This window comes from Myripristis murdjan, chromosome 13, assembly GCF_902150065.1.
Source record: "Myripristis murdjan chromosome 13, fMyrMur1.1, whole genome shotgun sequence".
Taxonomy (NCBI): Eukaryota; Metazoa; Chordata; class Actinopteri; order Holocentriformes; family Holocentridae; genus Myripristis; species Myripristis murdjan.
The window spans coordinates 2236487-2258873 of record NC_043992.1 but is presented as its reverse complement, the minus strand read 5'-3'; the positions used below and the strand labels follow the sequence as shown (position 1 = coordinate 2258873).

Sequence of the window (22387 nt, the reverse complement as noted above, 5' to 3'; positions counted from 1 at the left end):
AGCAGTGCGGTTTGCCACCTAAAAGCAGACATTTTGATGACTGACGAAGGGAGATCAGGTCTCTGGTTTTTCTTTCAGCGTGGATTTAAATGCCTTGAGCCGTCCTGTGAGCTCAGGCTCATCTATATCCCACTCTGCAGCGTTTCCTGCTGTGAAGCCTCTTTAGGGGAGAATTTGTCACCAGATGAAAAGCAAATCTCCAAAAAGCTATGGTTTCGCATAAATGAGGAATAGAATGCTAATTTTTGATTATACAAAAAGGTTTTCAACAGGCCCTATGATGGTTTAGCAACTCAATACATGCTGGGATAGCATAGAGGTTTCAAGACCCCAAAAGTCAAGATACTCACTAAACTCATAAAGGAAGGAATTCAAACCTGCAATAGAAGCAGGGAAGATAAAAATACCAAACCTCCAGGTAGTTTTCACTGTCATGGGCAATATCCAGTAAATGGTTCTCCATTTCCAAATTGCATTTCAGCTCTGAAAGCTGCAGCAATTGAAATCAGCAAAGGACAATTTAGACAAGGACCATGTAGACACAATGGACAAATATGGAATGAAAAGGCAATTTAATATTTGAGTTTGTGGCCTGTCTAGCCTGACGCTAAAATGCACCCCCATCCAGTCATCAGTTGAGTCTAAATGTTTCTTGTTTTCTCCAGTATTGATTATTGCAATTTTTAAAAAGGTCATGAATTCCAGGGAGGAATTTAGACTTTGTTGGCATGTAGCGGTTGAATATTTTTCCTTGCTGCAGTGCCATAAAATATTCAGGGCTTCAGATTTAGGGCTTTTATCCGGAGACGTACAATGTGTGCAACAATAGGAGTGTTTCCCAGAGCGCCCCAAAATCATTTTTATCCTTCCTCCTCTCCTCTTCTTCCTCACTACCACACTTCTCCTACCAGGAAGTAACTCTGAGGTGATGAGGGGAGGAACTGAGTGGAGGAGAGGAGGCAACGATGGACGGTGGAGGCCATTTTTGACAGTTTATTTGCTGTCCCGTCATCAGGAATGCTCATCTGCTCCGGACGAAATGGTTCTGTCATAAGTGACACACGCATCCCAAACCAGCAACACCTCCACTATCTGTCCTCCTCTGTGAGCCGAATACTGATGACAGAAAGAGCCACTTACTTTCTAGATAGAACACAGAAGGAAGAAAATAAAAGGAGTAAATTGAAATCTTTCTTAAAACAGCTTCTTTTCACAAATAACTACAGAATTAATGGGAATTAAGAGGTCATGTTTCAGCATTAATGGGCTGCATCTACACCCGAAGGCTGTGATAGGATGTGGCTTATTCTTATGGTTTCTGCTTATTATATTTTTCTTTTTTTTTTTCTTTTTTTTTTTTTTAACTTATCTATATTGTTCATTTACTTATTCATCTTTGATTAAAATATTATGCTGTTATTGATTATTTTGGCAATAATTTAGTGTTTGATATTGAGTAATATATTTTCACATTGTGATCATCATTATTGATAATATCCTAACAAAGAACCATTGGTGTACCATGATTCTTTAAAGAACCCCCAAAGGTTTCCCATTTGGGATATCCCCCAAATGGGGATATCCCCAAAAAGTTAGGGTCAACGCCTGTAATTGAGTTTAGAGCAACAGCACCAGAATAGATTATTCCCCAGTCAAAACAAATGTTCTGAGGATATTAACCCTGGGCTTTGATTTCTGAGTGTGAATCCTTAGCCCAGAGCTAACTGGTAGACCTGGGTTAGTGACTGTGAGGTTAGTTAACCTGGGCTGAGGAATGCTCGTATAAAAAGAGCTTATGTTAACTTATGTTGCTGCCTCCATGTTGCTTGCTTTAGCCACCAGTTGCCATGTTGCAAGCGCGTTCCTCGGCCCAGCAGAAAGGGTTTGGGTGTCTTGCTTCATCATTTCATTTAATGTGATGCATTTGGCCAGAGGTAAATAAACCTTGTTTACAGCAGGAAGCACACCTCACAATGAGCTTCAAATGTAGCACTGCTTTCCAGTTGCGAATCTATTTGTCTAGATCACTATTCTGTGGATCTTTTGTTATAGTTTTAAGTTTTTTTTTTTTTTTTTTTAATACTGTTTGTACTGGTTTTTTTTTTTATACTGTATGCATTTTTGCAGACATTTTGATATGTGACCAAGTCTGTGGTTTTTCTCTCAGCGTGGATTTAAACATCTGCAGAGCTCCATGTGTTTGTCATCCTGCTATGAAACCTCTGTTGGGGAGAATTTGGTGTCGGATGAAAAATGGATCTGCAAAAAACTTAGGTTTTTGTTAATTAGAGCATTATATTTATTATATTATATTATTATATTATATTATAGTATTGGAAGTTATAAAGGTTTTTTTTTTTTTTTTAAACAGATTTCAAGCCTTAAAGAGTCATGATGCTCGTTAAACCTGGAGGAATATGGCAACGTTTAAGAAGAAAGGAAAGGAAAAGTACCTAAACTGTTAGTGTAGTTTTCTAAGTTCTTCTTAGCACTAAACACTTGTTATGCTGGTTCAGGGGAAAACAAGACTGAGGAACCAGACACAGGAATAACACTAATGAGTGCCACAGCAGGGCAGAGGAAACCACACCCAACACAAGGAAAGCACGGCATGAACAGAACTCAAACAACAAAGTCCACAAATACAGCGTCCACAAAGTCCAAAAATACAAGTCCAACACAGAGCCATGGCAGATAATTAAGCCCAGCATCAAGGCAAAGAGTGTCAAAGAGCTGCCGGTCCACCAGAGGAAAGCGTGTCTGTGTCACGTTGTGTGTTGCTGATGTGTAAAGAGGAAGGTATGGGGGCAGACGGGTCAAACACACAGACTTTCCTGTGAGAGGCCTGAGTTCAAATCCCTGGCCAAGCAGATCCAGAGTCTGTTTTTAGCATGTTTGCTAATGTTAGCTAACATTATGAGCCACTGGCGAGCGGTCATAATAAGCTATAAATGCAGTGCATGCCCAAGCCCTTCAATTAAAACCTTTAAAATGTTGGTCTCCTAGTGTGTCCTTTTATAATATACCTTATTTCTATCATTTTGGTTGCAAACCGCTGCCTATATACACGTATCTATCTCAATTTGCTAGTGAAATGCTGGAAAGTTGACAGCTTGACGCGCACATGTGCTCTGTTCACAGTAGTTTTGTAGCCGGTGTTTCCTGTACGTGGGTGTTTTGAATGGAAAATAAGCTGTCTGCCAATCAGCTTTTCAGAGGACGCATGTGCAACACGAGTAGCTACACAGCAAGCTCGCTTGAAATGTTCAGCGGCAACTGCAAGTCATTCACTTGACAGCTAGCTACCGCTAACATCGTTAGCTGGCTAGCTAGTACGGGAACAGTAACATTAGTTTGTTCTTTCATCTGCATCGTGCCAATCAAAATGGGTGAAAATACAACTTCAGTTAAGTAACCTGGCATGTTTCATCCATTTAGGCTACTGCAGGTGTTCTGAAAAAGAGGTGTTCTCTGACGTTTATCACTTTGGTGCGTAGCCTGATGGGCAGTTGGCCATGTGTGTGTGTCATTTCATTGACCATGTAGGCTAGCTGGTGACATCCCGTGGCACGTCCCAGTAGTTCCGATCTCATGGTAAATTCCAACATTTTGTTGGTAACACTGTGAGCATGTTCATGTGTCATTTGCTCGACTCTGTAACTGGTTATTACTGCATCATCCGTCCATTCTAATAATTTCTGCTTTCATTTACACTGTAAATTCCAACACATTGTTGTTGGTAACACTGGGGCAAAATGCGCACGCGTGTCTATCAAAATGGAGTTGTCGAGTTGATATAGTATAGTTAAAAACCATATTATGCGTTTTTAGTAATGGATAAATGCCCAAAAATTTTCGAGTTCGCGCCCTTGCGGGCGCTCACATAACATTGGGACCACAGCATGACTACACAAAAACGTCACCGCTCGCCACTGTTATGAGCTAAAAATCCCCAGTCTTTACCCTAAACTTAACCTAATCTTGACCCTAACCCTAACCCTAACCTTAACTTCACCATAACCAAGTGCTTTAGCTAACATTAGCTAACGAGAAGCTTAGCAAACAGGCGAACATTGATGCGTGTGCAAAAGCTGGACCTGATAAGTGGTGTGCGACACCCAGGTGACGCAGAAACACTGACACGCTGTCCTCTGGGGGACCAGTGGGTTTGTTACACACTTTCGGCTTGGAGATTTCTGTGTTGTATGTATGGAATTCCGATGACTTGCAAAAGTAATGTTGCGATAGTTAAATTTGTGGTAAAAATCAAAATGAATCAGTTTTGTACTCTTTTCCTAGTGTTGCTGTTTCACATTTTGGCAGTGCTTGTACACAGCCAGTCCTCCCGTGGTCCTCGGTGAAGCAGCGCGGCTGAGAGGAGATTTGCAATGCAACTGAAAAGCCTCTACATTTCAAACGCTCCTGTGAGTAATGAGCATTGCTGGGAAAATAAAATACGAGAAATGGGTGAAAAGGTCAGAAGCAAGGTAGAAAGGATCTATTTTTTTGTTACTTCAGAGGAAGATATTGGAGAGGGATTTGGGAGACAGCGAGACGTGAAGTATTTTTTGAAGAGATGAGTTTGTGTTATCCTGCCGTCCCGGCTGGAGTAGGAAGGTCATTCCGGCATTAAAAATTCATCCTCATCATAAAAACTTCACCACTTCATTATCCCAAAGAAGATTTTCATTCTGAAATACTGTTATATAACTAGAATAGCTCGCTGCACTACAGGTGACTTAGGCTAAGTATGATATTGTTTTTAAAATCGTGAGTGATGAATTTGGGGGAAAAGTTTTGGTGGATTTAAATGGAGAGGAGGGAGGGGATGTGGAGGGGATGTGGGACGGAGGGGAGACTCCAGCTGGCTCAAAGTGAGGGAAAGTTAATTGGAAAGGGGAGGAGATTTTCTTTCATTTTCTATCTTCTTGTTTGAATCCTTCCCTGCCTACTCCTCCTCCTCTTCCTCCTTGTTTTCATCATCCCCTCCCCATCCCGTTGTCCTCTAATTAACCTCTTCCCTCCCTTGTTTTTCAAAATGGAAACCTCACTTCCCCCCCCTCTCCTCCCTCCTCTCCTCCTCAACCCCTTTTTCACTCAGGCTTCATCTCAACAGGAGCAGAAACAATAAGAATACAAAAAAATCTTATTTTATCCCAGGGTGATCTCATCATTTCTGTTTAAACAAGGAAAACAATCAGCTCTTAGTCACCAGCTTGAAAATCCGGGGGCCTTATGTGCCAGATTTTCATATAAATGTCTGTTTTTCTCTGAGTTATCGCTGCTCCAGTCATGGATTAAACGAAATCTGTGAGGAGGGACAGACAGGCTGCTCGAGTTGTTTATGCTGTGAAGGCACAACTCCGTTCATCTTCATTCACTGATCTCCAAAGTTATAATAATCTCACAGTTGCATCAAGCTAAAAAGGAGATCACACACACTTAACAAATATTAAGAGCAATCAACCTGAAAATTATCTGGAAATTAAATCCTGTCTGGGTTACAAAAACTAAGAATAATGATGAGAGGTTTGCCTTAAAATCACGTTGTGGGCTGAGCATCTGTTAAAAAAGAAAAAAAAAAAACATAAATCCAGCCAAACAGCATCTGGTTTCACTGATCAGGTCTTCCTCTCTGGTTAAATTTATGCAATTTAAACTATTCCCCTGTTATCAAATCCAGAAATGTGCACACACACACATAAACATTCACATTCAAACACATAGCCTTTATATTACTATGCACATGAGGAAACTGAATTAATTTATACTATTTCATTGCCCACCATACACAGCAATACACAAGCATAAACACACATAGGAGCATCACTTTCATGAGATTTTTCCCATGATTCAGTTTCATTCCCGAACGCACTCTCGAGGAATGGATGGCACGCGCACTCACTCACACACACACACACACACACACAAACACACCATATCTAGCAGTGATGTGCCTGTGCTTCCGGCAGTGTGAAACCTATCTTTTTCCATGCAGTTCAAAGCGCACAGGCTCCATTAGCATGTGAAGCATGGCTGATACTGTGCGGTATAGTCTGTTGGTGTAAACTCATTCCCAAGATGAAATACCCTCAGTGTCTCCGCCGCACACAGATCAGTTTCAAACACTGCCTGTCACCGTTATTGAACAAAAACAGCATATCTGTAAGAAATACTGCCTGTTTTTCAGCAGTGAAGAATGCATACCTTCTCACTGACTCCCATGTATTACTCTAAAATTACATAAAGAGCTTGTAATGGGCTTTAACGGTGTAAAGTGCCGTGAATCTTACTCAGCACCTAAGTGACCGTGTCAACTTTAAACAAGAAAAGTCAATTTCCTGGAGAAAGTGTGACGGGTCAGTTTAATTTATAATTTAATTTAATTCACTGGAAGGAGTTATAGGTGCCATGTGTACCATTTTTAAAACTCAATGGCCTATGTCATTATCAGAGTAATTGTTATCCCCCTTTCATCATGACCCATAAATTATACATTATTGTAGCCTCAGTGCTGACTCACCTGTGCATGACCAGATCTATCAAACTCTTTGCTCTAGCCTTAGTTCATTTTGTCTAAGTCAGTTCCCACTGGTGTTACCCACACTGAACCGCATACACTTACTGCACTAACCCCAATCTTACATTTATAATCTAATAAATTAGCCATTACTATTATCTAGAGCAATTTATGATGAGTGCAACAGGAGAATAGGCTTCAGTTCTTAGGGCCAAAATACACTGGGAGGGAATTTGATGTGCCTCAAATTTACTTTCCAGCTGAATTCATTGTTTTCAATTGCATGACATGCACTGCCAATGTTTTGACACGCTTCAAACCACCTTGATGCCTGGAGTCGGAGGGTGTTTTGATTTGATGGCATCAAAACAAAGGCGGATAGACGTGATCGGCTGTTATTTTACAATAAGCTGCTAAAAGGAAACAGGGAAGCGGAGGTGGACAGCCGTCTGGCAGGGGCCTCTCTTCCCAGGTGGCCCGGTTGCTGTGAATGTACAGGCCATCCATTGTCTGCTAAGTTGGGCGCTCTCCGTCGTGCTGATTGATAACCTTTACTGTCAAAACTTCAACAGTACATAGGCCTACCTTTATCAATCAGACCATATCAAGAGTTTGGCTCACTTTGCTTACATAGCAGGACATCAAACTCCACCATATTCAAGCATACAGACAGTTCATTTTTAACCCACAGTACAGGCGGTGAATGTTGGGTGGCGGTTAGGTCTGCTGTGTTATAATTTTTAGTTAGCCAGAGACTTGATGCAGTTGCTTAACCATAGTTACTACTTGGCTCACCGACTTTTCTCACCTTTCCCTTTCCTCTTGAGCAATAATGAGCTGATATTCAATAATCTATGTAACATTTCTAATGATATGTATTTTACCTAACTTACACATGGTAGTTGGGAAGCCAGTTGGGTTGATCAGTGTTCCGTTGACATTACAATCTAGATGCCCGAAGTGCCTTTAAAAGAACGGCAGTGTGCCCTGGTAACATCAGGCAACCATCATGTCAAAATAATGTTTAAGAAGCAGGGATGGGTATTTCTACTGTCCAGTTTCTATTTGATACTTTCATAAGAGAACAGATGCAAGAAATTACCAATGGATACTTTTTGAGACATTATGTAAGAATTAATGGATGGATAAAGAAAAGTCTAAAATAAAATATAAAATAAGAACACAACAAAAGCAGCAGAAAATTCTGGGTTGCTCCATTACAGATATAGCAATCAACAAGCTTTTAAACAATCTATTTCCAACAATGGTCCTCATTGAGGGTTTGGGTCGTGCTTTTTAACTGTCTGACACATTTTGTGTGGCAAAACTAAGCATAGTAAACAGCAATGGGTGTCCCAGACAAACAGCATGTTGCCACTTGGATGCGAGCAACGCCCCAATCTCACGATGCAGTGTGGGACGTCCCAAGCAAACGTCTCGTCAAAGAGTGAGACAATGAGTGACAGTCTTCTGGAGAGCGAGACGAGAGCAGACAAGAAAAATAGCTCAGTGTCAAATCACAACTTAGTACTGAGAGAAAAATAGAGGTGTGCATATAGTTCATTGCTAAACCAAACACTAAGACTATGGACATAAGTTTCATATAAAAACTGAAGTCTGGGGCTACGATGCCTTCAAAACCAATTGAAAAAAAGTTCTTGTGATGCAGTCGATGCAGACACACCTGTTCACACAGAAACATTGTGGCTATCGCTACATCAAACTGGCACAAGAATGGCAGTGAAATGGTCAAATTTAAAGATCAACACAAGTCAGTATCAACACAAATCAACACAAATGTACAGCTGTATAGGCCAAGCCCTGCTGGTGATGATGGCATTGACCCAGTCCAGAGATGTTGGACCAAATGACGCACTGAGTGAACAGAGACGTTTGGATGGTACATCTCCGAAGAAACAATCCAGACGGCGGGTGATGAGGAATGAAGAGATGGAGGCAAACTCAGTCAAAGGACTGAAACAACAAGATTTCCTGTTTGATGCTCTATTATTCCTGTTATTGCTGTGGTTAAAATGCAAACTTTTACATTAATGACCTGTTTGACTCTCTGTCTTGCTGGTTCCAGTGCCACACAACCAGACCTACAAGACATCAACATTTCAAGTCTGTCCTGCACAGACTTTGCAGTTGAAGACTCTTGTAGTGCCATTACCTCATGCCAGCATGGCACATTTTGATGAAAGATGGGATTCAGTCGCTGAGTAAATGTTAGATGTCCTGCAGCATATGGTCATGTAATGTGCTTCTGGCTTAAAAGCAATCAACACAAGTTATATAATAAAAACAGGCCAGACAAGGTTTCTTAGGGAGAAAGAAAAAAAGACACCAGCCAGCTTCCATCAATGAACCTTTGAGTCATGCTGTTTTTTCTTGTTTTGCTTTGTCCAAGTTGTTCCGTTGAACCATAATTAGCACAACAGAGGGCTACAGTGTCCTCAAATAACGTCACCAGAGGAAAACTAACTCTGAACACCTCCCAAATGACATGAAACTGTGACAGGCTGCTTACTGTTTCTGGATATGTGTGTAAGATGAGGAACATCAAGTTTAATATCCAGTGCAACAGCGCTTTGACCCTCCCAGATCAGGCTGAACTCGATTTCCCCCAAAATTTTTCCCTTGAGAAACTTCACAGTAGAGGAAAACAACTGTCTGCAGCCACGCTCAATGTCACGTTCAAAAGCAAAAAATTTCAAAAGGCAGTTTTTTTTTGTTTTTTTTTTTTACTGTGGTGATGGGTATCACATTGCCGTAGTTAGCTACACAGTACCCAAACAGTGGTTACTGTGCCTGTACTGTACCCATAATTCCAGTTCCCAGGGCTCAAGCCTGTGCAGTCATAACAACAGTAGGTTTACAACAATCAACACAATAGTAAACATTCAAACTAAGAACAAACAAAAATGTTAAAAGAATAAGTTTCAGGTTTCAATTTTATTTGCCATATGTTCAGAACAAGACGTGCTGGGCGATGAAATGCTCATTTTGCTGGCTCCTCTCACAATAGACAATATAAATATAATGTACCTTACCCGGCTAAACTAAAATCAAACTCATCCCCTAAGTCCCCTATCTTCACTGATTTGCACTATATAAGAACCCATAAGCTACACTTATTAGGAAACATGTAAAGTACACAGTTTATTATAATTATATTAATTATTACTATCAATTCTGACATGCATTCAGTCCAACCTCTGAGTAATGACCATCATTATAAATAACTGACTGCTGTTATGGACGGTCACTTCAAACAGGTTTGATATCTCCTTTGATAAGTTTGGTCCGTTTATGACCTTTAATGAAGAACTGCTATTCGTTGTTGCCTTCTGGTCGTCGTTATCGCCTACCTCTGTGGAAAACCAACCGTTATTCCAAGTCCTTAATGCCTTCGTCTATTAGGTTATTAAACTCAATGGACATTCATTAGGCCCGTTTCCACCAGAATGTTCCTGGTAGTATTTGGGGGGCAGGAGCTGCTACAGGAACGTCCTCTCACTCGGCCCTCTCACCTGCTGTGTCTCCACTGAGAGGCCGAGGAGGAGGAAGGTTCCTGTAAAGTTACTGGGCGGTTGCGCGACCATGACCGGGGCATCAAAATGCATGTTGTTAAAAAAGCCTGTTGTTAGCGTTAGCTAACGTCCGCTAAAGCTAACTTTAGCGCCCCTAAAAATGCTGGCTAAAAGTGTGTTGTTAGCGTTAGCTAACGTCCGCTAAAGCTAACTTTAGCGCCCCTAAAAATGCCGGCTAAAAGTGTGTTGTTAGCGTTAGCTAACGTCCGCTAAAGCTAACTTTAGCGCCCCTAAAAATGCTGGCTAAAAGTGTGTTGTTAGCGTTAGCTAACGTCCGCTAAAGCTAACTTTAGCGCCCCTAAAAATGCCGGCTAAAAGTGTGTTGTTAGCGTTAGCTAACGTCCTCTAAAGCTAACGTTAGTGCCCCTAAAAATGCCTGCTAAAAGTGTGTTGTTAGTGTTAGCTAGCACGTTAGCGTTAGCTTGGTAGTGTTGGCCGTGTTGCTAGGGACGCCTGCTTTCTGTTGACATCACATCACACTGTGAGTAAACCCAGGAGTTTTTTCTGGGCCGCTCAGAGTCCCTACCCCGAAGCAGGGCTGTTTTTTAGCCCCTGTAAAGGTTCCTGAACTCTCTCCTTCGGGGTGGTTTCGGCGGTGGAGACACGCGACAACGGCCACAGCCCCGTAAAATTACCCCCAAGTTCCGGCGGTGGGAACGGGCCTATTGTATGTGATCAAGGTCCCCGATGGACATTCACTGTCTATTTGTTATTTATATTTTTTATGAAATAGTTTTCTTCTTTATGTACGTTTACAGATGTTGTTCTCGGGGTCTGTCTGGCTGTGCTTGGCATGTGACTTGGTGTGTATTGTTAATGTATTTGTGTTTTTGTTTTTATGACGGGTATGCTGCAAATGAATAGCCCTTCATGGGATCAGTGAAGTAATCTGAATCTGAATCTGAATCTGAGAACACCTGCTGGAGCCAAAAAGTCACTACGACATGGATATCAACAATTTGATTCATGGCTGGAGGCTGCACTATTAGCAGAAAAGGAAAAAGAAGAATGTAAATTATAATTTATAATAAGCTAGATGAAATTCTACTAACAAGCCTAGCCATCCAGTTTTTTTTTTTTTTAATTGATGCAAACAGGATCTTTGGACATTTTGTTTTAGTGGAGTCTTGCAGGCTAATAAAATAATTTCAGCTGCTGTCTATACATTATCCCTTAATCATTTATCACCCCAGCCTCCCAGTCATTTGTTCATCCATCCCAGTTCAACCAGTATTTCCTTCCCTCATCCATCTACAAGCTTCACTCCTTCATCTCAGCTTGAATCAGGCACCACCTCAGTCAGAGTCACTGCTGGACTCACTTGGATGCCGAGAGCAAAATAGAGGCTTCCAGGGAAATTTGTCATTGTTCACATCACCAAAACACACACACACACACACACACACACACACACACACACACCAAAATGGGTTGGTTTGGGGTGTGGTACTTCATAGATCAAACAATTTTCCTCCTAATTATCATTATTGGAGCCAAAATTCATTCATCAGTCGGGTGCTAATTCACTCTTGCTGTTGCTTTGATCCTTCCCTCTCTCCTGCTTCAGTCCCACGGTAAAATAATGAGGAACCAGGACTACAGCCCAGCCAGTGTGTGTGTGTGTGTGTGTGTGTGTGTGTGTTATGCCAAGATAAGTAGAAACATGCTGTTTCAGGCCAACTCAACCACCCACCAACCTCACACACACACACACACACACACACACACACACACACACACACACACACACACACACACACACACACACACACACACACACACAGCCTCAGGATAATGTCATTTTTTTCTGCAGCACTAGTCTATAGGGTTTGGTGGGGAATTTGGTAGCTGCAGCATGCGTATGTGTGTGTGTGTGTGTGTGTGTGTGTGTGTGTGTGTGTGTGTCAGTGGGAGAATGGCAGAAACAGAGTGAGAAAGAGCGAGACAAATACACAGCCAAACGAAGTCGAGAACAGACAATGTTGCAAGTCATTGGGGAGAACAGTGACAAATCAGCTGGGAGATGGAATACCTGGTAACACACACACGCACACACACACACACACACACACACACACACACACACACACACACACAGAAGTTAGACAGGGCAAATACTACCTAGCTTGGAGACTGTTGCTCTCTGCCTGTGTGAGAGATTGTGTGTGTGTGTGTGTGTGTGTGTGTGTGTGTGTGTGTGTGTGTGTGTGTGTGGTGTCTCCAAGCTGTGGGGAGAAGGGGGATCTCTGATGAGAAGTCTGAAATACACACACATGCACACCTGGCTTAACTATCGAAACTTCTCTGTTGAACATAACGTAGGCTGCTGGAGAATTCACACACACACACACACACACACACACACACACACAGCTGCAGATATTGACAACAATGTCCTAGCAGAATAGCTAATAGTCTGTTCTTGCCTCTGTGTGTGCGTGTGTGTGTGTGTGTTTCTCTCTCTATTTATTCTCAGTCACTCTTGCCCATTGTTCTCTCACTTTCTCTCTTCCTCTACTCCATCCCTCTCTTCCTCCCATCGTTATTTGTCTGCTTTTCATCATGTTTCTCCTTTCCTCCATACTTCTCTCCTCATTTCTTTCCTTAGCTCCTCTGCAGCAGTATGAGCCTGAGGAGTGTGTGCCTGCACGTGGAGAGACTCAACAGAGGCACACGATCCAGGTGGGATCTGATCCCAGGACGCTGCGATCAGGACTCAACACGTGGTACCCGCTCTTCTCCGCTGAGCTACCAGGGTGCCTTGGACAAAATGTATTTTATTTGGAGAAAACAAAAGATTTAAGGAATGCGGACCATGTCCTTAAATCAACCTGCAAGTTGTCACTACACTTTTCATAAACTTAAATTAAATACCATATCTAGTCTGTTTTTCATCCTTATAGGCACAGCAGCCTACTTGTGGGTTTCGCGACCCTGTATTAGTCTACAGGTGCAGAAATCCAGCGGATAATCGTAAATAGCTGCTGCTGTTTTGCAAATGTTTTTTGGCACTTTAGGATGCAGCCAAAGGGCACCTGAGCGGCACCATCTACTTCTGTTTTATTATTGTTTTTTATTTCTAGCACCATCTGCTGCAACCCTCCAACACTGCAGCTCCAGTTGCATACCTCACAGCTCTTTCTGGGTCAGAGACGGCGAGGCAGCTGCCGTTTAGCAGCCGTGCATCAGGCTTACCTCTCCGGCTGGTGGGTGTGGCTAAAGAAGTGGGCGTGGCAACTGTGGGCAGGTCAAAAACTCACACACTAAAAACTGCTGGGTTAAAAAATAACCCAACTTTAACCCAACCCCTGGGTCAAAAAGGGTCCAACTACTTGCTGTGTTATTTTGACTCAAGAAACTGGGTTATGCATTTTGACCCATAATCTGGGTTAAATAAATAACCCAATTTTTCTTTTAACATGACCCAGGATTGTAGTCAATATAACCCAACTTATAGGTCATATTCATTTAGCCCACTCAACCCAAAAGTTAAGTGGGCTAAAACTTTCACACAGTATTCTTACTAATTAAACACTTCCACATTCATATGATTTTACTGCACATTTCCACACAGTGTTACAGACACTAACACACAACACTATTCAATTCTGAATAGGCAATGACACGAAAGTGCAGCATCAGCAACTAATTCAATTGTACCCTCAGAGGTGGAGCCAAGCCCTGACTACAACCCAAACCCGAAGACACACATCACTCACGGTTTTACACTGTTAAATTATCAAGTTGTAAATTATAAATAGTCTGTATAAAATGTGCAAATATGCAATGTGCAAATATTCTGTGCAAACCAATAATAAAGTGCAACTATTGCGACTAAAGTGCCAAGTGCCATTATTAAAGTGAATAGTTAAGTTGTCTGTTTAAAGTGCACTTTCTACCAACCATGTTGTGCAATATTTACAAGCAAAGCTATCAGTCACTAGTAATGAAGTGCTCCTCGTTACACAAACTGTTCGTAAAGTATTCAATCAATCAATCAATCAATAAGCAATCAATCAGTCAAACCCAAGTCTCTGACCCAACAATGGGTTACTCTCAGAAAAAATAACCCAGAAATATTACCCAACTGGAAAAACCCACAAATTGGGTCAAAATAAAATTCTTATAACCCAAGAAATGGTTATGGCTCTGGAAAAATAACCCAGAAATGTAACCCAACACAAGTAACACAGGAATTGGGTTAAAGAAATAACCCAAGTGTTTTTAGAGTGCACCTGTGATCAGCATTTGGTCTGCATCTTTTCAGGGTTTTTTTTTTGTTTGTCTGTTTTTCTTTTTTCCTTCTTTCACGGACATTGACACGGACAGGGATATTTTTCAGTGTGTTTATGGTGTTGTTCTGGTTTTCATCTGATTTTCTTCCACATACAAACTGAGTTAAAAGGGAAGAAAAGAGAGCACTGTTTAAACAAAATGAAACAGCTTCCTAACATTCCTCTACAGGAAGGTTAGGAAGCTGTTGGCAGCATTTACATGGCATGTTTGTGTGTGTGTGTGTGTGTGTGTGTTTATTAAGACATAGCTCTTGGAAAAAGATCTTCCTTTTGGTCACCTAAATCATATGCATATATCTGCTTTAACACGCACACACACACACACACACACACACACACACACACACACACACACACACATGCAAAGAGCCATTTTTGCCCTTGAATTGCTTTGAGATTTGCATCATTAAATGTATGTTATGGATGAAATTTCTTATGCTTCTCATTAATAAATAATAAAGCATTATGTTTGCAAGCGTGTATGTGCGTGTGTGTGTGTGCGTGTGTTCACGCATCTATCATAGTCTGTATTATCAGCACATCAAAGAAACTAAGAGAGATCTTTTTTTTTAAATACCCCATTAAAACCAAAGGCACACGCACTTACACACTTACACACACACACACACACACACACACACACACACACACACACGACTGTGTGTGTGTATGTCTAAGGAATCAGCAGGTACTATCAAAGAAGGTGATTCTGCAGGCTGCCATTTAATTGACCAAAAACCCAACTGGTTGTTGCCACCCTCTCTGGGTCTTACACACACACACACACACACACACATGCTCACACACACACACTCACACACACACACACACACACACACACACACACACACACACTCACACACACTCACACACACACAGAAAGAAAAAAGAGAGGGAAAAGAAAGTAGAGAAGGAGGAAACGAGGCGAGATCCCAGGTGGCAAAACTTCTAAAATGGATATTTATCTTAATATTTTGGAATAAGGCTCTCCATGTGCCTCTGTGATCCTGCAGTTCTCTCTGTGCTGCTCATTTGTGTCTGTGGATGCATTTAATTTGGTCACAGTGCACCAAGACTGAATTAAAATCCTGTGATATGTGGATCAAAGAAGCCATTAAACCCAAATACATAACCTCGTATTTCATAGCAATGTATTATTCCAACTTGGGACTTCTGTGTTCAGTGTGTGCATGACTCTTTGTGCAGGCTAGAGGTTAGCTGGCGCTTGGGCAACATTCAAAGTTGATTTTGACAACAAAATCAAGCTTTGGACTGGCTATTTTGCCATTTCTTCCTCCAAACTTTTGAATGGGTTGCATTTGAGCTCAAGATCCAAGTGGATGCAAATGAGAAGGCAGCAACATATTGAGACCGTTTGGACTACAAGGTCACATTATCCCCCGAGGCTCTGCAGGGAAACAAACTGGCATTATAAAATACTCAAGACCAAAGACTTAATTCAACACTTTTGAGTATGTAAATTATAGATCTGCATGAATTACTTCAATCTGAAATGCTAAACATTAACCATCCTCATGGGAGTTTTGATTCTCACAGGCAGGACACACCTGGGGCATTATAAACCTGGAGGTTCCTCATTTTCAGCGCTGCTTCAATTTCACAGCTAAACAGCCAAGTGTTCTCAGGACTTGGTGTCAGGTCCCTCTGACATGATCACACACTGTGATGTGACTCCATGATGTTCTGTTCCACCGGTGTTACAGCATTTACAGCATTATTGTTGGCTCAAAACCTCATCTTAGATCAATCATACAGGAGCCCCAGGTGCAGCGGACATAAATGTTCCTTCCTGTCCCATGTGGAGTGCATTTGTTTACAGGTAGGGGAGAGTGGGGTAAGTAGTGCCAATTTTTACTTAAAGTGCCTTTAAAGCGAGGGGATTACAGTAATGCCTCCAACTAAAATATGCACATATAGTTTAGGATGTTGTGCATCCCTGGGAACAATCACTTTGGATCTTATATAAACTGTTTGAGAAATATAGCTTTCGAAAAAAAAAGTGGTTTTGTGGCACAACTTGCCCCCGGTGCGGGGTAAATTGTGCCATTAGAGAGAATACACTGGGGTAAATTGTGCCTTCAGAGAAATACACTGGGGTAAATTGTGCCATTGATAATTGAAGTAAAACAGATCATTTTAATCTCATAAATGATAATGCTATATAAAAGCAAAACAAATTCATTACAAAATTATTTATTTAACATTTATTTGTTATTTTAACAAGATCACAGGCCACTTTTCTATAACAAGGCCGAGCGCCACATGAACACATACCCAGAACAAAATAAAACTTCCAAAATGAGCACCTGCAAATCATCTTCATCTGAATCTGAATAGTTTTAGTCATCAAAGGTAAGAAGACAATGTACAATAACAATAAAATACAATAAAGTAATATATAGTATGTAATCACAAGTTGTGCCACTGGCACAACTTACCCCAGGCCCTTTGGCACAAATTACCCCAGGCCCACCATTTTAAAAAAAAATGCATCCCCCAGCTGTTTTGAGCTAACATCATGCTAACTGTATAGACTCATGGTGTAGCTTACTAAAGTACTGAAACCTGTGTGAACTGTTTTCAAAGTTTTCTATCATTGTTCAAACACATGTGCCATGTGTCTCCCTTCTTTGCAGGATGAGTGAAATGGATGCCTCTTCAAAAATATGTGGTCACATCACCAACTTCTTCTATGGTTTTCTAGATAACAGGGGTGGCACTACTTGCCCCTTGGCACAAATTACCCCACTCTCCCCTACCCAGTGAAGTTTGTAGCCGGTAAAACTGTGTTCTTGTTTTATGTACATATGTTCCTTCAGCACGCCATGAACATGGGGACAACATCTTACACACAACAATGTAAACTATAAAACCTTAAGCTATTACAAAATAAGGTTTTCAAGTGTCTGAAAGTGACTAAAAGTGCACGCTTTGCCACTGACAGGCTCAGACTGTTAAGTGTCCAACAACTTGTCCCTCTCTCTTACTTCATTTTAATTGTTTAATTGTCTTTTTCTTTGCCCTCCTGCAACTTTATCCTGTTTTTAGTTGTTGCTGTTTTTCTGTTGGATGGTTCCCTTGCTGCAAACCAAATTTTCCCCTACAAACAGTAAAGATCTGAAGTGAACTGAAAAGTCAACTCCTCACTGATTCCATGAGCACAGCAGCCTTGAAGGGGCAATAACTCAGATCTTTACTGCCCCATAGCACAAAGTGACCAGAGTGTGTGTGTGTGGGAGGTGATCAATACCGATGACTCAGCGAGTACTTGGCCAGCCGCTGAGATTTCTGGCTTTAGCCTCTACAACCCTGCAGGTCCCAGCGGTGGGCTCATCATTACAAGTGCAGCTGAGCTTTGTTCAAAGCCACAGATCTTTTTCAAAATTCTCGCGGAGATCCCAAGGACTGCAACGATACCAAATACGTCCAGCAGAATTACAGGGCAATGTAAAATAATGCACAGCACATCTATAATTTCTATTTGATGTAATGCTGCAGCCATAAAACAATGGCTTCTTGACTTTGAATATTTCACCCAGTTTTAGTGTTTTGTAGCTTCAGTAAATCGTTGCAACCCACAAGTACAATATACATATGTGACAGTAACATGGAAAAAATTGTTTCGCTCTAACTTTGAAGCTTATGGGGAAATTCGACACTCACACCCATTTGACAATTGCTGAAGTTTTAAGTTATACGATGGATAACTTCATGCATTCCTGCACAACGGTGAGATGTGGGATTCTGAAAAAAGTCCACATGTGCCTGACTGTGTGATCCCGGTGGCACTGATCTGCCCTGACTTGGTGTCTCTGCAGCCGTGATGTCCGTCATCTGACCCTGAATAACCCCAGCAGACCAGTGACTGCTCCTGTTTGGCTTCACAAATGAAGCCCCGGTGGTTTTTCCTCAGAGCTCGTGCCTCTTTTCATTTGCTGTCAAGACGTTTCTGTCATACCGCGTCTAATCACACACTCAGCCGCGGCCGCACAGGTGCCACTCTGAGGCTGAGGCTGTTTGGCGCTCCCAGCTGCAGGACCACGGAATAAATATGAAGAATGAAACCTATCAGTTCCTCAGGTCATGTTTTCACCCCCTTTTGTTAGCAAGATTGTCAAACAGTTAAAACCAGATTTGACCTCCAAGTTGATAATTCCAAAAGCATTGACAATAATAAATATAAACCATGAAGGTTTATGTTTATCTTTGCTGAGTCCAAAAACAAACAGTTGATGAGTCATGAAAGGGGGTGTGGCTCCAGTGTAGGGGGCCGGGCTAAACCACATGAAAGTGATGAAAGTGTCAATGTGTATGTCTGTGTGTGTGTGTGTGTGTGTGTGGGAGGGTGTAAATATAATATAGTCAAATCTACAATATTAGCAATAAAAATTTATGTTTTTATGTCTATGAAAAAAATTAGTCCTGGACTTAATCTGTGTCTGTTTAAAAGACAAGATATCATGCATTTTTTTCCTTAACAAGATTTATTTATGTAATCCTGGCCAATATTTTTCGGCAAACCCACACAACAAACATTTTATTGTTGTATTTACTTCACGAGGACTTCGAGGTAAGAACAAAGTTAGCAAAGGAAAGTGACTTGGTTATATTCTACAAGCTTTCCAGGGGCCTATTCCATCAAGCTGGCTAACATGATAGCCTGGCTTATTTTGATGAGCCTCGCTAATTTAAGTGAGAGTTCCGTTCCATCAAAGTAGCTTATATAAGTTGCAGCTCAGTAACCATGGTAACTTAGTCAGCAGAACTAGCCTGCTCCGTGGCAGGCTTATGGTCAAGCTTAGCTCAGCTGCGTGTCAGAAAATGTCCGACGGACGCAAACAGACCCCCAAATGACGGTACCGTCATGTATATTGTTGCCATGGCATCACATATTCAATTCAATTAAATTCAAATTTAATTATGTAGCACCATGTCTGTGTTCGGAAACATAAGTTCAGACTTATTTCCCATAATGTGACCAAGCATGAATGTATGTGTTTACTTAATAAAAATAAACGTAATGAAAATCATGTGTTATCACTGTCAGTCTCCAAAATCAACCGAATAAACAATCAATTACTCAATCAAATTTTATTCATATAGCACAAGTCATACATCAAATGCAACAACAAGCGTTGAACATAAAAGGGTTGAAAAGAACATGAGGTTAAATTAAAAAGACGTCTTATTTTATTTCCCACCCGCAATTTGCGATGACCCGCCTCTATTCTGCCCGAAGCCAATAGGTTAGTTGACATAGGTGAGGGACGTTTACAAGAACACATATTTCAGTTATTCCCAATTGGATTCATGGTCATCCCACTTTTGGAATGGATTGTTGCATGTATAATTTCAGAAAGACTGTGCCTAAGTTTTGAAATCATTTATTAACCATTCAAAAAAAAAAAAAAAAAAACCTCAATCATCATAATTTTGTTCAAGCTGTGAAGACAAAGAATGAAAGCATTAAATACAGTCCAAACCATGGCTTTCTGTTGTGTTTAAATTTATAGGCTACTTAGCCTACTTCCTTCTCCAGTTTTTTGATTTCCATATCCCGGCGGTGTCGCGCCGGTCAACAACCCGCTTCCGGCGCCCCTCTGGCCGCTAGCAGCGCCCCTCCAGCAGATGGCGCCCTAGGCAATTGCCTATAGCGCCTATGCCAAAAGCTGGCCCTGTTTGTGATAATTTCCCTATATTCTTCATATAGTTCCATCAGCAGTGTCTGCTCCGCCGCTGAAAATGTCGAGGCTCTCCTTTTCCCCTCCTTTTGAGACAGTTGTATGTTCGTTTTGACAATCGACTGTTCTGGGCTGCTTATGTGCCCCGTGAACGCGCGCACTTGAGGCTCGTTCAAACGTGGCTAGAATTAGCGCTGACTTGACGCGGCTGAATCGCGTTAGTGGAACGGGTTGAGGCTTTAGTGAAAGTTGACGCTAATTCAAGCCAGGCTATATCACGTAAGCGCAGCTTTCTTTAGCTGCTCTCATGGAATAGCCCTCAGGTGTCATATTATTGTAGAAATAAAAAATAAAGTAAACCTGAGGCTTTTTGTGGAGATAATATTAGCAAGTGGCTACTAGAGGTCTTCAGTGTATTAAGGAAAGCTGCAGCAACGCTTCTGTTTGCCAGTAGTTGTTGGTTTTGCCTGATAAAACGACGGTGCTAGCTTAGCCGCAAGCTAAGCTACATGCAGCTTGTAAGAGGTTAGCAGGGGCAAAAACAAAAGAATTGGGGGTTTTGATTCACAAGATGCTCAGCTGGATGGCCAAGATCAGCAAGAAAAAACATGTTTAGTGTCCGTGTCGGTATAGACAGGCTCTCAGTGGTCCCAGGTTTTCCTTAACCTAACCAAAATAATGGCAGCAGCCGTGTTGACACTTAGGGTCTTCAAGGTATTTCACACCGACTTCTTCACATTCTCCTTCCCTTATATCACCTCAGCCTTTACGGACCCTGTTAATTTTGATTATTTTGTGTCACTTTTATACAAAAGGTATGATATGTGATATTTCATTTAAAAATATTGTGTTAATATTGTGAGAAGCTGGATTTTTGATTTTGAGGAGCGGGAAACTGTAATCATCAAAATGAAAACAAAAAAGGCTTGAAATATTTCACGTTATCTTCTTAAAAGCCTTGAAGTCAATTTGCTGATACCCACAGACACCGTGCTTTATTCGCACTGGTATATTTCACCGATTTTTGATGATGATGATGCTGCAGCTCTCCAAGACGTCCCTACCACATTCATCCTCAACATGTTTGTGGTCAGCAAAGCCAGGAATGAAGGTCCTCAGCAAACAAACAGGAAAAGCCACTGAGGGAACTGAGGGCCTCTGTGGTATTTCTGATGTTGCACATGCTGGTGCCTGCCTGTTGGGCCTCATATGTGCCTTGGAGCTATGCTACAAAGAAACTGAAATACACCGTTGAGGGTTTTCAGAAGATCTTCCTAGAGCTGGAGGATGTAAACCCAAAAAATGTCCTCAAAGGTCCATGAGCTCAAGGTGAGTTACATGCCTAACATCTGAAAAAATGGATTTTGCAAGTAACGTCAGCTTAATTTTGCCAATAAATTAATTTAATTTTTCAAGTACAATCAACTTAGTCTGGCAAGTACAGTTAACCTAATTTTGCAGGTAAAGTTAAATTGACTTTATTTGCAAAATTACATTATTAGCAAAATTACATTAACTTTACTTGAAGAATTAAGCTGACTTTACTTGGAAAATGTATTTTTTTGTGTATCAAAAATTAAGTAGTTCTTACAAAGACCAGTCTTGCTTGAACTACACAATAATTTGCAGCAAAAAAAATTGCCCTCATTTTTTAAAGTAGATATAGCAGGATATTTTTTTTTTTTTTTTTTTTTTTTTTTTATCAGTGCACAGCCACACACCCTTTTTGCCAGCTGGCATGAACAGTTAATCTGCTTTGCTTTGGCTCATGACCAAACTTCCCCCAAAATCATGAGCAAGTCTGTGAATCCATTTGGAAGTGATGTGCCTTTTTGTGATGGGCCACTCCCATTGGCATACTTCCTTTTAACCAGTTGGTATAAACACAAACTCACACCTTCACACACACACTTGAGCTCCATGCCAAATTTCAGCTTCATAGGGGAGCGAGAACTGTGGAGAGCAGGGTGGAGAAAGTTTTGTGGAGCAACCGACCGACCGACCGACCAACAGAGTGATGGAGCAGCTGGTTGCAGCTAAAAATCACATCCTTGACAGCGGTGACTCTACGCCATGATGTGGATTAAAACTTCTTGCTATTCTTGTGTCATATTCTTATGCCATCTTTCAGCTTGACAGAGCTGTTGTTTCCTCTCGTCATTATCCATGTAATTCGCTCCTCCTGTGTGCTTACATGTCTGCCGAAGACATGGAACAGTTATCTGTGACCTTTGCTTAACTCCTGTTTAAACAAGCAGCTTGACTAAGGGGCACAGC

The 22387-nt window shown here is 41.3% G+C and overlaps 1 long non-coding RNA gene across 1 annotated transcript; it reads right to left on the bottom strand.

Moving 5' to 3' along the window:
- Positions 1-3198: 3198 nt before the first annotated feature.
- LOC115369645 (uncharacterized) lies at positions 3199-22067 on the bottom strand. Its single transcript, XR_003929187.1, has 3 exons — positions 21998-22067; positions 9006-9014; positions 3199-3208 (listed from the first exon to the last, which is right to left on the bottom strand). It is a non-coding gene; the product is annotated as an uncharacterized LOC115369645 (long non-coding RNA).
- Between the last annotated feature and the right edge of the window lie 320 nt (positions 22068-22387).